The following is an 18,655-nucleotide window of genomic DNA, read 5'->3' on the forward strand; positions in this document are numbered from 1 at the left end:
GAGTTGATGCTTCTTGCTCCTCCCTTCCCTGCCATCTCTGTCTCTCTCTATCCCCCACCTTTAAAATAAATAAATAAAATATAAAAATATAAAAATAACATATTCATTTTGAAATATCCCCTCATTTTTGCAAGCAGTATATTAGGAGCCCTGAAAATTTAAAGGCACTGCCCTCCTGGCCAGCTGCTTAAAGCCCACAAGGCTGCCTTGTCCCCCACCCCAATCGCCGTTCCTGATGCTCCCCAACACACACCCTCCATGCCTATCGGGTTCCCATTTGTGTGGCTCCCGTCCTTGGAGCCTGACTCTCTGGGCAGCTGCTCAGCAACCGAGTCAGGAGCAGTTGCCACTTTGCGCAGAGCCCAGGATGAGCAGACCGGGCACAACAGCTTCTCCGTGAAGGAGTAAGCCAGTAGATATGCAACCCTTACTCTGTTCCGACAAGAGATAGGCCCCGCCAGGGAAGGAGCTGCATCTTCCTCCTTGGAGACACTGCAGTATTGACCCTGCTTCTCCCAGAGGCGTCAGTCGCCTTGTGCACACAGAGTTTGCGCCCAGAATGGGGAAATTCCAATGTCGATCAAAGTTGCTTTTCATTTCATTCCATGTGAAGTATCATTTCTGGGCTAGAATTCCTCGGTAGCATTTGGTCTAAGACTGAAATATTACTGAGGCCATCATTATATTTTTCTGTTGTGATGATAGCCATTCTGATAACTATTCCAGGGGCGTAGTCTTCTGTTCTTAATCTTTAAAACAAGGCTAATGATATGAGCTGGCTCCTTGAGTTGGAGTGAGCTTACTTGGAAAAAAACATATCTGGAAATTGAAAAAGTTCCTCTGGACTTGAAGGTGGTTTGTGTGCAGAGATCCAGAACCCACAAATAGTGGGCAGGGCTCTGCTCTCCTGCCTCTCTTCCCAGCTCCATCTTGGTTTTACTCCAGCCTGGTGGGAGTTTGGTGTTCACAGAGGTCCCGCCTTCAGAGACAAGCTCCCTGGGCCCCTCCAGGCAGGCTGTGTTCACGTGGGGCTCACCCCTGAGGCTGTAGGACCAGCACTTTCCTGTGTCCCCAGGCCAGACCCACTGCTGTATGTTCTCCTGTTGGGGTGTCAGCCTCTGTAAGTGTCCTGGTGCAGATTTTGATGCATATTTTTATATTTAAATGTTTCTAAAAGGCTAAACTTGGTGCCAGGTTTTATATGCAGGTTGCCATAATTTGTATTACATCCCCTGATTCAATGAAGGTTTTCTTTAGACTTGTTAATAAAAAAATACTTATCAGTTAAAAAAAAACAAACGCCCATCTCTGTGGGAAATCACAACCAGCAGAGATCTTAGTATAGACCTAACTATTCATTCATTCATTCTGTTATAAAGTAGTGTAATCCACGAGTTAGAGACACCAAGATAAGTTATAGGAGAAATATTAGGAGGAGCTTCATTAATAAGCCGGTGACATACACGGAGTATAGCTAACCCAAATCACGCAGCCCAGATCATAGTCCTGATGCTGTTTTTATAGAGACAAAATCACATACTGGTTAGGGGAAAGAGGAGGGCGAGCATGGTACAAAAGTCATTTACTAATAAGCTTACAACATTTATCTATAGGATCTATTAAAAGGAGAAAATGTTCCTACACATCAAGACCACAAGATAATACAGTAGTGATAAATGTTTTACATACTCAACAAAGACAATCCCAAATTTTCCTGGGTCTACCATCTATCCCTGTCACCACAATAGTGGGAAATGAAATGTTTAGCTTAGGATAAGGCGAGAAGCTAAATGAAATTACCTTTGCTAAGAGTGTTGGGGCTAGCTCATTAGGAAATCTAATAAGCGAGTCCCCGCTTGCTTAGTTTACAAGTTTTGTACATATAAAGAATTTCAGAAGGATGATTATTAGAAAGCATGTAAAACGTTACAGAATACAGGTTTTTCAAGCAAGGGGAGTTGTATCGTGATCCCTTCTTTCTAAAGGTATACATTACTCTCATGACTCCAGGATGGGAAGAAGAGTTAGGATTAATGTAGGAATTATTAATTAAGGTATGTAAACATTGTCTCCTAAAGGCTTTTAAGATAGGAGAAGAGGAAGGGGTTTCAGATAGGCTCTATCTTCTTTGCTTTGTCTAGCAAGTGGCGTCAGTCCTTCCAGAGAACTATAAGAACTCATTAAACTATGACTAGCTGATTTCTGCCTCTTGTAAGCTCTTCTTCTTCTTTTTTCTTCCTCAGAAAAGAAGGGTAAAGGGGCCTGACTCTTTCTTTTAAAATACTAATGTTAACAATTTTTGCAATTCCTTGGCACCTTATCACAATTCAGTAAACATTTACTGAGCACCACACACCAAATAATGGTAAGATCAACCCTGCCTAGTTTAATGGGAATGACAAAAATGTCAACTTAGTGTACTAAGATCAGAATAGAGACCAGGGCAGAATGGTAGAAGTGCCCCTTATTCAATGTAGATATTCCAAATGAAACAGCAACAAAGGAAGAATGGAGTCAGGGTAGGCTCCTGCTGGGATTAAGTAGAAAAAGGGGAAGAAAGGGACAGCGAGAGCTCTCAAAACATTCCTCACTGGTATCTGATTTCCTGAGGCCAGTGCAGGACAAGAGGAGGAAGCCATCAATCTGCTTTGATTCGAGGCTGTCCTGCTGAACAACTCCAGGGGTGCCACTCTCGTGGAATACAATGTCAGATTCGGCAGATGGTAAAGGAACTGTGGAACCAGAAAATGGTGGGCCATTCGGTTTATTAGAGTCTCCTAACGGGATGAGCAAGCAAGCAGGGAAAACCACTTCTCTCTCTCTCTGGGTTAATGAGCAAACAGCCCCCCCCCCCCCGGGGGGAACCTTTCTGCAAACAATAGCAAAAAATGGCCCCTCCCAATGGGGGCAGGTAATCCACAGTCTATAATCTGCAGCCCTGAAGGCAAGCACCTGCCTGCAACTTTACATAGACTATACACACGTGGTGCTGCCCTGTGCTCGTGCACCAATCAAGCAAAGTTTAGACGAGCAAGCCTAACACACTTGTTTGCCCAACACGGGCTCAGTAAAATTGGACAGAATTTGGAGGGTTCTGTGCTGGCACAGTAAAGACCATTTCTGAGAAAAGGGCAAGTTTGCTCCAAAAGGTCTGTGGCTGTGCCTCTTGGAGGCCTGTATACACAGAATCCTGACCCTAGTGGTGTGGGGTGGGGAAAGGAGCCCAAATGGCCCCACCTCTAGGCGTTCTGCCCGGGGCTGGCCTGACACTGTGGGAGTCCGTTAGGCATTGTGACTCTGAAGGGGCTGTGACCCCAAGGAGGCAGCCTCTCTGGGAGAGGAAAGCCAGTGTCTTTGCTGCGTTTCCTAGGGGAGGTGACCCGAGGGCTAAGCACTGATATAACAGCCTGGGAAATGACAAGAAAGAGGGGGAGAGAGTGTTTCTGAATTCTGAGACCTCTCACTCTCTTTTTAAATAACACACAAACATTCATTAAATGCTTTTAAATACATCATTCTTTTCTTTTTTATGACAACTTTGTTATGACAGGATTTTTTCATGTTTATTTTATTGATTTCAGAGAGAGGAAGGGAGAGAGCAAGAGAGAGACAGGAACATCAGTCTGCTCTTGAATGTGTCCTGACTGAGGACCTAAATGGCAACCTCTGTGCTTCGGGATGATGCTCTATCCAACTGAGCTATTTGGCCAAGGCCATAAGAGGATTTTTATTACCATTTTTCAGCTGAGGAAACTGAGTCCTGAGAGGTGACCTAACTTTCAGATAACACAGTCAGTATATGGAAAAGTTAGGACCTTGAACATAATGTCCATGCTCTTTTGCTGTGTCCTTCAAGCCCTTGTGACACCAAATGCTTCCGTGTCTCAGGCCAGGCACCGGAGCCATCCTTCCCCTCCAACTCACCGCTCTTCGCCTCCATCCCTCGGCATGTTCTCCTACCCAAGGGTGTGTGTCTATCTTCGTGTCATCATCCTAGTCGGAGCTTTTCTTGTCATTCTCATCCTTATAGATCTCTCTGCTGTCATTCTTCTACTTGTTGGATTTTTTTTTTCTTCTTACCAGCTGCGTAGTCTTGGGCAAGTTTCTTAACCTCTCAGGGACTGATGTTTTCTGTGTAAAGTGGAAATGAGAACAGTCACACAGAGAGTGTGCTAAGGGGGGCGCCAATGCTGTGTGCAGGGCAGTTCCTAGAGGGGTGCTGCCCAAATCAAATAAATGTGAGACTCGTGAGTAATTTAAACCGTCACCCTTTTATAAAAGATAAAAAAGTGAAATTAAATTTAGTAATAAACTCAACACAATGTATACAAATAGCATGCATTTAATATATAAGCAGTAGTTTAAAAATATTAATTAGATTGTTTATGTTCCTTTCTTCATACTAAGTCTTTGAAGTCTAGTGTGTATGAACTAGTACATTTCAGGTGTCCGAGAAGCGCTTGTGGCCAGTGGCTGCTGTCCTGGCTGTGTAGGTTTATTAGAGTGTGCACCGCAGGGGCTGGTGTAGAAGTGTTCACTGTTAAAGTGATGGTTGTTCCACTGCCAGGCAGGTGGTGCCTCCTGAGCTCACTGCTCACTCACACCCTCAGCTGTCCTTTCCTCTAGTGGTTCCCTGCCTGCTGCTTCACCACGGGAGGTATGGACTGACTCCAGGGAGGCAGCTCTGGCTTGTTCGCCACCAGCAGCCAGCCTGTGTGTGGAGCTCCTCATGCCTTCGTTTTCCTATCTGCTAACGCTGAGCCCTTGCACTTAGCTAACCTAATTATATGGAATTAATCTTAATATAATTAGCATGAATATAATTAGCATGTCTGTTGGGGATCCCCAGAGGTGGGAGGACATGTTTTGGGTAAAGAAGGTTCAGAAAACACCCCTTTGAGTCAGGAGGAGAGGTATTTCCACACCCCTGGCTCCCCTGACACCGGGAGCCACAGTGGAAGGTGGCAGTTAGGGAGTATTAGGTTGCCAAAGGAGGGACGCACAGGCCTGAAGAGTTTTTTTTTTTTTTTTTTTTTTTTTTGTAATTTTCTGAAGCTGGAAATGGGGAGAGACAGTCAGACAGACTCCTGCATGCGCCCGACCGGGATCCACCTGACACGCCCACCAGGGGCGACGCTCTGCCCACCAGGGGGCGATGCTCTGCCACGACCAGAGCCACTCTAGTGCCTGGGGCAGAGGCCAAGGAGCCATCCCCAGCGCCCGGGCCATCTTTGCTCCAATGGAGCCTTGGCTGCGGGAGGGGAAGAGAGAGACAGAGAGGAAGGAGGGGGGGTGGAGAAGTAAATGGGCGCTTCTCCTATGTGCCCTGGCCAGGAATCGAACCCGGGTCCCCCGCATGCCAGGCCGACGCTCTACCGCTGAGCCAACCGGCCAGGGCCTGAAGAGTTTTATTATAAGCTTATTTATGCATCTGCGAACAGATGGGCTGAGACCCTGGTGGCATCAGCTCCGAGTTTCTGGGGATTCAAGCCTTTATAGAGTTAGTGAGCAATGTTAACCAGGTGCTTAACCTTGACATAGAAACCCTGGGGAGGGGGGATCCTGGGGCAGCTGATGGTTGATTACTAAGCAACAGTGTATTTAGATAAATGACGGGAGGAGAGCTACGGAGACTGCCCTGGAGCCAAATCCCTTAAAGTTTATCCAGACTAATTGAGGTTTTGATACAGAACCCTGTACCCAAACCTAACAGGGAGGAGTCTCCAGGACAGAGCAAGGCATTTCTGAAGGGCTTATGAGATCCTTCCATTTTTTCATTTCTAGAGTTTGACTGGTAGCACCTGGAGCCTGGAAGGAGGTCTCCCCTTCACTGGAAGTTTCCTATACTTCCCCCCTCTCCATTCCCACCCCATCTGTTGGTCAAATAAAATTTTAAATATATATATGTTTGCTCGCTTATATTGTAGTTTGTATTGAGAGTTTCAGACAGGCTGTAAGCAGGCCAGGTCATTATAGCCTAAGGCTTAGTTTTAAGACTAAGCTTTTCCCCACACCCTTGACTGATTGCATGATGTAGGGTGGTGCACTCTCATGAGGAATCCCATTAGGCCTCAGATACTTGACTTTGTATCAGAGACTTCCTTGTTTGTATATTGGATTAAAGGTTTTGATTTCTACAACTATAAAATGGGGCAGACCCAAGAGCTTGCTCTCTCTCGGTTCCTGAAATAGTATTAGAGGAGAGAGCAGAGAAAGGCCATGTGGAGGAGAGGAGAACAGAGAAAGGCCACGTGGAGAAGGCCAGGAGAAGCAGCCAAGATGGTGGAGTGCTGAGGGAGAAGCGAGTTTGTGCAGAGTTTTGCAGAGAGAAGGAGATGGGGAACAGAGGTGAATAAGTCTGGTGAGCTAGAAACCTTTGATTCTAAGAAACTCAGATAAGTCAGTAGCTTTGTGAGCACTGAATGAGTGGGTCTTGGAGCCCAGTGTGTGTTTTACTTGCCCACCAGATGCAAGCTAGGATTAAAGCTAATGGCCCACCAATTTGTGGCTCCATTGCTTTATTACCATCAGTTCAAATCTAATGCTAACCTCTATGGGCCAGGTGGCTTTGATGGTGGCCATGCCTATTGGCTTTACACCATCCTTACTGCCACTGTTGTATAGTACCATACCCCAGATTCTGAAAGTACTGTACCTCACTTCAATGGTGTATGGCTAGTATCCGTGGCCACCATCACAGTCGATAAAGAAACAGCAGAGCCAAAAACTGGTGGGCCATTATCTTTAATCCTAGCTTGCACCCAGCGGGCAAGTAAAAACACACACTGAACTCCAAAACCTACTCATTCAGTGCTCACAAAGCTACTGACTTATCCGAGTTTCCTAGAATCAAAGGTTTCTAGCTTACTAGCCTCATTCTCCTTTGTTCCCCATCTTCTCTCTACACAAACTCTGCACTAACTGGCTTCTCTTTCAGCACTCCACCATCTTGGCTGCCTCTCTTCTCCTCCACGTGGCCTTACTCTGCTCTTCAACATGCTCTTTGCTCTAATGCTAATCTCAAGAACCACGAGAGAGCAAGCTCCCCGTCTGCCCACCTTATAGTGTAGAAACCAAAACCTTTAATCCAATATACAAGCAAAGAAGTCTCTGATACAAAGTCACTTATCTGAGGCATAATGGGATTCCTCATGAAAGTACACCACCCTACATCAAAAAGGGTGAGAAAGGATTAGTCCTAAAACCAAGCCCCAGGCTACAAGAATTCTGCGTGCCCACAGCCCAACCCTAACACATATTAATACAATCACGTCCATCCCAAGCAATCACCTGGGCATCGAGCTTCCATGTGGGCAGCACCATCTTTAACTAAGTGAGCATAATATATTTTATCTGCCCAACAAACGAGTTTACATAGAGATACCAAGTCCAGAAATGAATTTTGAGGAGTTATATTGATTAAGCCGTTGGCATACACAGGTGATTCTTCAGATCCAAATCATGCAGCCCCTAGTATATTTCAGAGGCTGGTTATATACCCTTTGACTACATACAGGTTGTGGGGGGGCATTACAGCATGACACAATCATTAACAAGATTATAACATTTGTCTACCCTAGAGAGATTTACAAAAAAAAATTAAAACTTTTAAGGAAATACAATCAAAGACATTCATAAACCTTTTAGTGTCTATCTCTCCTCCTTTGCCTAGAGGTACATGTTAATCTCAGGATTCCAGGAAGGGAGGGAGAGCTAAAATCAGTGTAGGGTGGTATGTAAATTTTGTCTCTTATTGAAAGGGAAAGGAAGTTCTTCAGATAACCTTAATCCTTTCAGAGAACTTAAAACCAAATGACCCTAGTCGTCCTTGTAAGTCAGAAAACTTCTATATCCTTTTCCCTTCATTTTCCAAAGAAAGGACAGGACAGAAAGCCTGACTTTTCCTCTTTAAAATGGCATTGCCAATACTAAGTTTTACAGTTCTCTGGGAATGTGGGAGGTAGACTGAAAAAATATAAAATAATAAAATTAAAACAGCTAATGTTAACAAATACTATAACGAGTGTCCTAATACAATAAAGTGACCAAAGCCCACTAGATTATCAAAGTTCTAACCAATATAACAGAATTCAAAATAAATTTCTTACAGTCTTAAATGTCCTTAACATGTTAACATAATTTCACTAAGTCCATGTTGACACCATTATTGTTTTATATTATTTGCAAATGTAACCTAATTCCCACTTCTGTCTGAGAATTGTCCTAAAGAGCAGGAGTCACACATATTCAGGAAAAGTCCACAAGGCACTGGAGTTGTGGTCACATTTCTACACTCTACAGCTAGAGTCAAAATCCCAATGATCACTGCATCTAGCTGGCAATGATTTGGGTAGATTGGAAAAGTTGTCTGCCACAACTTTTGTATGGAGATGGTGCTTTCGTTTTCTTTAAACTGGAGAGGTGAACTCAGGGGTGCTGAGGCTCTGCAACCATGGCATGGTGGAGAGAACCTTGGGATACACTATCCTGGGGTGTCAGAGGTAAATTTATCTAAATTAGGAGCCGGTCCCAGCCTAAAATAGGCATGAGGCACTGAGACAAGAGGAATAAAGGAGACAGTATACATTAAACAAAATAGCAGAAAATAAGATGATCAATACCCACAACAGAGATCTTCGAGGGATAAATAAAACTTGATTAGGCAAGACATAGTAAATGACCTTTGTGTTTACAAGAAATGAGATTAGTTTACCTGCTACTTGAAAGAAATACCTTAGGCTTGTCCACAGTGATGTGAGATGGGGTCGATGTCCCTGGGCACATTTAACCTTCCCAGCATGCTGGGCAAGGTCAAGTCACAGGTAGCTGGAGCAGGGCTGGAAGAGACTGATCCCTCCCTTCGAGGAGCAAGGGGGCAGCTTACTTTCCAGTGTCCCTTTTTCCCACAGCAAAGGCATGTTCCTGGTGGGAGCCAAGAAGCCTGGCAGGCTTTAGTTTAATGACCTTTCTTTTCACTCTTGAAGCAGGACCCTGATGGAATTCTATGAAGCCTCTTTGGGGAGCTGGAGCCTTGTAAGGGTGTGTGCCAATAGCTGGTATTTTCCTGATCTCTTTTGGGCTCTGTTTGCCTTTTCTGTTCCTTTCTTGATCATTATAGACCTTAAAAGCCATGCTCAGAAGATGTTGCTGAGGGGCTTGAGGGCCCTTTTTTGTCTGTATAAACTTTTGGAAAAAGACAAAAACAGCATTATTAGCTGGGTCAAATAAAAGAAGGTAGAGGTTTGCAAGAGAAACAGGTTTGGAGTCTCTTTTAGGATTCCAGAGTCTCTCCGCTGCTGAATAACAGTATATTAGCATTCAAAAGAAAATTTTAACAATACTGTTTCAAAATGATAATAAATTAAACATTACATAAAAAGATATTAACAATTATTATATATTTTTCTAATATTTAAACCAAAATTTCAATATCACAGGGCTATAAACTATTAAAGAAAAAGAATTAACAAGAGGCCTTTGAAATAACATATATATTCCTAACATAGAAAATACTTTTTACACAATAAGGGGTCTTTGGTACAAACTACCCAGCTGACAAAGAGATACTAACCCTCTTTTGACCCACAGTAGTTTACACTATTGACTCAATATGAGGGTTGGTGTGCCTGGGATTCTTGGTGCCCAAGGGAGTACTATTATGGCTAAAGCAGTGGGTCTCTCCTGTGAATCCCATGCCTCCCACATTAGACAACAACCATGCCACATGAAGGAAATGGGGAAGGGTAGGGGAAACTTGGGGGGGACCCAACACCAGCTTCGGCCCCGCAGGAGAAAGTCAGAACCCTTCTCCTAGTGCTAGTTTTGTTTATTTTACACTTATTTTTCCTTTTATAACTTTCTACACACCAGTGGAGGCAATAAGCCATTAATCCCAAACCATGGAGGGTCCACGCTACCCCTATGTCCTAGGGAGGGGAAGGGGAGAGGCAGCTGGAGGGCCTGTCTCTGATAATTCCATTTCCTATAGTCCTGTTATTCATGATCCCATTACTCATTCTGGACTGTCCCGATAATCCCATTTTTTATAATTCTATTACTTAGGATCCCATCACTTATTTTGGAATTGCAATTCATTTCAAAGAACTGATAACTAGCCAAGTCCACACCCATGGTTTGTTAAATTCTAAATTTTTTTCACCTGGCCTTGTTTCCTTGTTTAATCCGAGGCAGGCTGAATCCTAGCCTAGCCGAGCGCTGGGAGGCAGCTGCAGGGCTCGTCTCTTGGTGCATGGTCTGCTGCTTTGCTGTTTACCTGCTGTTCAGGTGCATTGTGGAGGTTGAGGCTGGAGCATGGTGAGGAGGGGAGAGAGCATGCCTATATTAGCCTTTTTGTGGCCATGCCCACACCCCATCATTCTGCACACCATGCGTCCCTGCTTGGCTTTTTACTTTTCTTTCATCTAAATTGTGTACTTGCCAGCCCTTCCCCCCAGAGGCTGGAGAAACACTTTTCCAGGCATATTCCCTATTGCAATATGTGCATTGATTTTTTTCCTAATGGAGTTTTAATTGTTTCTCTTGAATTCCCTTTCTATCCTAGATATAAGTCTGGCTGGACTAGGAAGACATAGTGCCCTTTTTGTATTGAACAAGCTTTTAGCCATTTTGGAGGATTCATTTTTTTAAAAATAAACTTTTATTTTAATGGGGTGACATCAATAAATCAGGGTACATATAGTACATATATTCAAAGAGAACATGTCCAGGTCATCTTGTCATTCAATTCTGTTGCATACATTTAACCCAAAGTCAGATTGTCCTCTGTCACCCTCCATCTAGCCCTCTTTGTGCCCCTCCCCCACCCCCTCTGGAGGATTCATGTTTAAATTTAGCCATTGATCAATGTATGGAAACTGATCAGGGTGGCCAGGGTCCTCAGTTATGATGTTCCAAACTGCTCTTACTAGCCAGAGATGAAAAGTTCTGGCCACTGGCCACCCAACCCCAAAGGGTGGCCATTCTGATTCACAAAGAGAGTGAAGCCTTTTCTTGGACCACTTAATTCTATATTTATGGCCATCTCCATAAGCTTCTTGAAAGTGCTTTAAAAGGCAACCTAAGGGGGTCTTCTGTGAACTGAATCCTCCTCCCATATTTAATAGCTAAGGTCACTGATTACAAAATTAAAATTACTCCAGAAAAATTCAGAAATTAATGCACTAATAAAAGATAAGACAGATAATTAACTAGCACCCAGAATAAAAAATGTTTGATTATAGAGGTGTCAATCATCACACAGAGAAGAGGAAGGAGCCAACAGAAAAGAATAATTTTTCAGGGGAGAAGTCAGATAGAGTGCCCTGAAGCTAGGGGTCTTGGATCCAAGAAAAGAGATTTTATATTTTTCAGGCTTGTTTTACAAATTTTCTTTCACCTTTGCCCCAAAATTCCTAATTTTTGCATGCAAAAATTCAATTCAGGCCTTAGAAACAGACACAGTTACACATTAAACAAAGATTTCACATACACAAACCACAAATTAAGAAATTTAAATGAGCCCTGGCCGGTTGGCTCAGTGGAAGAGCATCGGCCTGGAGTGCGGAAGTCCTGGGTTTGATTCCCGGCCAGGGCACACAGGAGAAGCGCCCAGCTGCTTCTCCATCCCTCCCCCTCTCCTTCCTCTCTCTCTCTCTTCCCCTCCCGCAGCCGAGCAAGGATGCAAAGGATGCATTGGAGCAAAGGATGGCCCGGGCGCTGGGGATGGCTCTGTGGCCTCTGCCCCAGGCGCTAGAGTGGCTCTGGTCATGGCAGAGCGACGCCCCGGATGGGCAGAGCATCACCCCCTGGTGGGCGTGCCGGGTGGATCCCAGTCGAGTGCATGTGGGAGTCTGTCTGACTGCCTCCCTGTTTCCAGCTTCAGAAAAATACAAAAAAAAAAAAGAAAAGAAAAGAAATTTAAATGAGCGTGCTTTTACTTATTCTAACTTTTCTGACAAACAAAGATAAAGTTCAATAGACGAGGGAGAGGTCCCCCTAGTGGAAAGTAATGTACCCCAGATGCTGAAAGGTTCCGTACCTCATTTATGAGGGAAGGGCTCCCCCTCATGGCCTTTCAGGTGCACGCAGGCTGCGGCACCAGAGATTCCTTTATACCAGTGGTTTCTAGACAGAAACAATAAAAACAAAGACCGAGATCTCAACAAACACAAAGGTGTCCCTGGAAGTCCTGAGACAGAACTGATCAGCTCAGTATCAACTCAGTCCCTACTCAGGTCTTTTCCTGAGAGCACCACCAAATGTGACACCACCAAATGTCCCCACTAATGTCTCCCTCTGAGAGCACTACTAGATATCTCTGGAAGTTCTGGGCAGGATGAAGTCTTCTCTAATTGTCTCCCTAGAGATGCAGATGTCTCTGCAGGTCCAAGGCAGAACTGACTAACCTGGTTAGCTCAGTTCCCACTAATGTCCTCCTAGAGTATGAGCAGATATGCCTGGGAGTCCGAGACCTAATCCCCACTAATCGCCCTTCCAGATTACAACCAGATGTCTCCCAGAGGAGCCCAAGGCAGGACCAAAAAACTGTCTGCCGACATCTTGGTCTTGGAGAGCCCAATGTGTGACTGCATCCAGTCCTCTACACACTGGCCCAAGTTGACTAGCCACAAAACCAAATAGCAAAGTAAAAGTTCCACTCCACTTATAAATTTTCAGAGTCCCAAATCATCAAAGCAAAGGATATGCCTTACCTACTAATCTCCAAAGTCACAATTCAGTGGAGCAAAAGATTCACCCTGCCCAAAAACCCTCAGAGTCCCAATTAGCAAGGTAAAAGATCTTGCCTACCTACAAATCTTCAGAGTCCCAAATCAGCAAAGCAAAGTTACATAACTCCAAGGTCACAAATCAGTAAAGCAAAAAATCAACCCTATCTACAAACCTTCAAGGTCCAGAAACTCCTTGATCTCTCTGCCAAATTGTTGAATTTAGGTACCAGAGGTGTCTGCCAAAGAACTGTCTGGACCCACAGGGAGCCCTGGAACATCTCAGGTGGCACTTCTCCTCAAGATTGAAGCACGGTCGGGCAGCTCCCCAGAGAGACCAGCCAATTCAGAGTGTCTCTACCCCGTGATGCGAAACACCGGATCCCGGACGAGCCTCCAAATGTTGTAAAGTACCGTATCCCAGATTCTGAAAAGTACTTTACCTCACTTCAGCGAGTTTATGTAGAGACACCAAGTCCAAAAATAAATTTTGAGAAGTTTTATTGATTAAGCTGGCAGCATACATGGGGGGATTCTTCAGATCCAAATCATGCAGCCCCTAGTATATTTCAGAGGCTGGTTATATACCCTTTGACTACTGTAAGACCAGGAGCCGCCATCGTGGCCATTCACATGCAGGTTTGCATTGGATTCAGACAGATGGTAGTGAAACAACAGAGCCACGAACTGGTAAGTCATAATCTTTAATCCTAGCTTGCACCTGGCAGGCAAGTAAAAACACACGCTGGGCTCCAAAATCCACTCATTCAGTGCTCACAAAGCTATTGACTTATCTGAGTTTCCTAGAACCAAAGGTGTCTACCTCACCAGTTTTATTCTCCTTTGTTCCCCATCTCCTTCCTTCTCTCTGCACAAACTCTGCTCTCTCCTCTAATGCTAATCTCAGGAACCGAGAGGGCAAGCTCCCAGTCTGCCCCACTTTATAGTGCAGAAATCAAAACCTTTAATCCAATATACAAAATAGGGAAGTCTCTAATACAAAGTCACTTATCTGAGGCATGATGGGATTGCACCACCCCACATCAAAAAGGGTGGAAAAGGTTTAGTCCTAAAACCGAGCCTTAGGCTACAAGTATCCTGCCTGCCCACAGCCCGCCCCAACACAAATTAATATCACCTGGGCGACGGGTTTTCATGTGGGCAGCGCCATCTTTAACAAAGTGAGCATAATATGATATATTTTATCTGCCCAACAACTACATAAAGGTTGGAGGGGCATGACAGCATGACATAATCATTAACAAGATTATAACATTTGTCTACCCTAGAGAGATTTACAAAAAACATTAAAACTTCATAAACCTTTTAGTGTCTATCTCTCCTCCTTTGCCTAGAGGTACATGTTAATCTCAGGATTCTAGGAAGGGAGGTAGAGCTAAAATCAGTGTAGGGTGGTATGTAAATTTTGTCTCTTATTGAAAGGGAAAGGAAGTTCTTCAGATAACCTTAATCCTTTCAGAGAACTTAAAACCAAATGACCCTAGTTGTCCTTGTAAGTCAGGAGACTTCTATATCCTTTTCCCTCCATTTTCCAAAGAAAAGACAGAGCAGAAAGCCTGACTTTTCCTCTTTAAAATGGCGTTGCCACCTGACTGGGCAGTGGCGTAGTGGATAGTGTGTTGGACTGGGATGCGAAAGACCCAGGTTTGAGACCCTGAGGTTGCCAGCTTGAGCGTGGGCTCATCTGGTTTGAGCAAAAAATCACCAGCTTGGATCCAAGGTCGCTGGCTCGAGCAAGAGGTTACTCGGTCTGCTGAAGGCCCGTGGTCAAGGCACATATGAGAAAGCAATCAATGAACAATTAAGGTGTTGCAACGTGCAACAAAAAACTAATGATTGGTGCTTCTCATCTCTCCATTCTGTCTGTCTGTCCCTGTCTATCCCTTCTCTGACTCTCTCTCTGTAAAAAACAAACAAACAAAAACATAAAGGCCCTGGCTGGTTGGCTCAGCGGTGGAGCTTCAGCCCGGCATGCGGGAGTCCCGGGTTTGCTTCCCGGCCAGGGCACACAGGAGAGGCACCCATTTGCTTCTCCACCCCTCCCCCTCTCCTTCCTCTCTGTCTCTCTCTTCCCCTCCCGCAGCCAAGGCTCCATTGGAGCGGGGATGGCCCGGGCGCTGGCGATGGCTCTGTGGCCTCTGCCTTAGGTGCTGGGGTGGCTCTGGGCGCAGCAGAGCAACGCCCCAGATGGGCAGAGCATCACCCCCTGGTGGGCGTGCTGGGTGGATCCCGGTTGGGCACATGCGGGAGTCTGTCTGACTGCCTCCCCGTTTCCAGCTTCGGAAATACAAAAACAAACAAACAAAAAACCCATAAAATGGCGTTGCCAATACTAAGTTTTACAGTTCTCTAGCACCTTACCACACCACCCTTCCCTGCCCAAATGCAGAAGCAAAACATTCTCTTAAAAGAGCTATATAAGGAGGACAAACTGCTGGCCCTCACCCTGGAGTGTAGGGTGGGGGCAACCAGTCATTTCCACTCAGCTGCTGGCTTGGACTAATTGCTACCAGAGTACTCTACTTTCCAACTGTAAAGCCAATAGCCACGGCCAGGGCCACTACTCCACCACTCAAAGCCTCCTTGCCGATTTGTATCGTATCCTGCCAACTACGCCAAATGTAAAGCCAGAAGCCGGGGCTACCATCACAGCAGCCGCCCGGCCCATGCAGGTTCGCATTGGATTCGGACAGTCGGTAAAGAAACAACGGAGCCACAAACTGACGGGCCATAGTCTTTAATCCTAGCTTGCACCCGGCGGGCAAGCAAAAAACACACACTGGGCTTCAAAACCCACTCACATTCAGTGCTCACAAAGCCACTGACTTATCCGAGTTTCCTAGAATCAAAGGTTTCTAGCTCACCAGCCTTATTCTCCTCAGTTCCCCATCTTCTTCCTTATCCCAGATACAAACTCTACACAAACTGGCATCTCACTCAGCACTCCGCCATCTTGGCTGCTTCTCCTGGCCACATGGCCTCTTTCCACTGCTCTCTGCTCTGCTGAGCAAATGCGGGAGGAAGAGATGCTGACCCTGGAGCTGGAGGAAGCGCTGGAGGAGGAGGTCGACCAGGTTTGTGAGATTCGCCTGGAAATGGAGCAGCTGCTGGAGGAGGATTCACAGGTTCGTGAGTTGCAGATTGCCCTTGATGTTGTGGAGAGCCAGCAGCGGCAGGAGGCCGGGGCTGAGGCTGAGGCTGAAGCTGAGATAGGGTGCGGAGCTGCAAGGTCTGCGGAGCAGAAGGCTGCGGCAGCCCAGGACTCGAGCCCTGCAGTGGGAGCTGGTGTTTTCAGTTCCTCTTTGGAAGATGAGGAGAATCGAGCTGGAGTTGTGATCTACAGTCTCCAGAAGATGGAAGCCCAGCTGGAAGGAGTACCTACTGTGGCCCCGGTAGGTCTGCGATTTTGGGACATAGGGCTGGACATGCTATCCGGAGCAGAGATGGAAATGCTGACTGCCATTGCCATGTGCCCCTCTTTGGGACAGTGTAAGACCTGCCAGGATGGCAGGAATGAGGGGGGTGGCTGACGCCCCATGTGCACGGACTGATTTTCTGGACTACGACTGGAGTGGGCATTGGCTCCTTTGTTGGATGGACTTACAGATTACGAATTTTGGACAATGTGAAATACCCAGATGGGGGTGGGGGGTGCCTTTGATGGAGGCCCTTCCCCTTCTTTTCCCGTGGCTAGAAAGAAGGCCGAGGACATTTTGCGCTTTTGGCAAAAGTGATCAGAGGTTGGTGAAGTGTACCTTTGTAATTGTTGAAACTGTATGATTTGAATTTGTATAATGTATGATGTAATTTGTATAATGTGCTTAATTTCCTTGCACAGGGATGCCAGTGATATAGATTGTGGGTAGTAAAGTGAGCATAGGGGTGGATTGTTGGGCAGATAAAATGTATTATGCTCACTTTGTAAAAGATAACGCTGCCCACGTGGAGGTGCCCAGGTGATATTAATGTGTGTTGGGGGCAGGCAGGATCGTTGTAGCCTGGGGCTTGGTTTTGGGATTAAGCCTTTCCCACCCTTTTTGATGTGGGGTGGTACAATCCAATCATGCCTCAGAGAAGTGTCTTTGCATTAGAGACTTCCCTATTTTGTATATTGGATTAAAGGTTTTGAATCTACACTATAAAATGGGGGCAGAAAGGGAGCTTGCGCTCTTGGTTCCTGGATGATTAGCATGAGAGAGCAGAGGGAACAGAGCAGAGAGCAGTGGAAAGAGGCCATGTGGCCAGGAGAAGCAGCCAAGATGGCGGAGTGCTGAGTGAGATGCCAGTTTGTGTAGAGTTTGTATCTGGGATAAGGAAGGAGATGGGGAACTGAGGAGAATAAGGCTGGTGAGCTAGAAACCTTTGATTCTAGGAAACTCGGATAAGTCAGTGGCTTTGTGAGCACTGAATGTGAGTGGGTTTTGAAGCCCAGTGTGTGTTTTTTGCTTGCCCGCCGGGTGCAAGCTAGGATTAAAGACTATGGCCCGTCAGTTTGTGGCTCCGTTGTTTCTTTACCGACTGTCCGAATCCAATGCGAACCTGCATGGGCCGGGCGGCTGCTGTGATGGTAGCCCTGGCTTCTGGCTTTACACCAACCCAGAGCATCTCCAAGACCTGGCTTTGCCCTCTGTAAGGCCAGTAGCCGTACAGAGGACCTTGCCAGCTTACAGCCTGTTTCCCACACCCAGTGCAAACTCTAAGCAAGCAAACATATACAGTATATTTACAAACTTATTTGACCAACACCCTCCCTGTGAGTTTGTAAAATAGGTATGTTTTGAGTTTGATCACTTCTATTGTTAGAAAATGGCGCTGGGCAGTGCCAGGTATATGTGGTCAGTGAAATTGCAAATTACCTTCCTGCTTGGGAAGGGCCATTGTTTTGCTAATGTTTTCTGGAGGAGGGGTCTTGGTGGGCCCAGGTAGTTTTGCAGAAAGAGAAGAGGCAAAAAGAAGCCATGTTTTGCAGGGAGGGCAGAGAGAATGCCAAGTGCTGAAGAAGAAGCCAGTTTTGCAGAGAGAAAGAAGGTGTGCAGGTGGGAGACCGGAGCTGAGGGGCTTTCAGAACCCACCCTACTGAGGCTTGTGGGGGCCTTTGATTCTAGGAGGAACCAGAGAAGACTCTCCTGGTTGTGGAACCGAAGAATGCATCAAGGCTTTGGGAGCCCTGAATGAAAAGGGAAGTGTTATTCCTGTGTGTTTGCTTTTCAGGCAGTGCAAGACTTTAATATAAAAAAAATGGCCCACCATGTTTTGGCTCCACTGTTTCTTTACCATCTGCCCGAATTCAATGAGAACCTGCATGTGAATGGCACAACGGCAGTGGCCCCTGGCCCTACACTCCCCATGTTTCTCAGGAATTCAGCTATATTGCTGGGGCTGCCCTAGGAAAGCACCACAAACTACCGTGTGGCTTAGAACAACAGAAATTTACTGCACACAGTCTGGTTGCTGGAAATCAGAAATCAAGGAGTCAGTGGAGTTGGTCTCTTCTAAGAGCTGAGAGAGAAAGGTCTATTCCAGACCTCTCTCCCAGGTTCTGGTAGCCTCTGCAGTTCCCCTGCTTCTAAATCATGTCATTGCTGTGTCTTCACATCATTTTCACTCTACGCATTTCTGTCTCTAGGTCCGCATGTCCCTTTTTATAAGGACTGCAAATTGGCTTAGGGTTCACCCTAATGACTTCATTTAACTTGGTTACCTTGCTAAGGACTTTATGTACAAATAAGGTCCTATGCTGAGGAACTGAGGGTTAGAACTTAAATGTGTGAATTTGATGAGGGGGGCACATTTCAACCCATCACACCAGCCTAAGTGCTCTTGGCAAGTTGTAGGCCTTTGCTCTCATAGCCAATCCAGGAGGTGGGCAAGACTGAGCCTTCCAAGGCCAGTGACCATGTCTTCAAGTG

Source organism: Saccopteryx bilineata, chromosome 7, assembly GCF_036850765.1.
Source record: "Saccopteryx bilineata isolate mSacBil1 chromosome 7, mSacBil1_pri_phased_curated, whole genome shotgun sequence".
Taxonomy (NCBI): Eukaryota; Metazoa; Chordata; class Mammalia; order Chiroptera; family Emballonuridae; genus Saccopteryx; species Saccopteryx bilineata.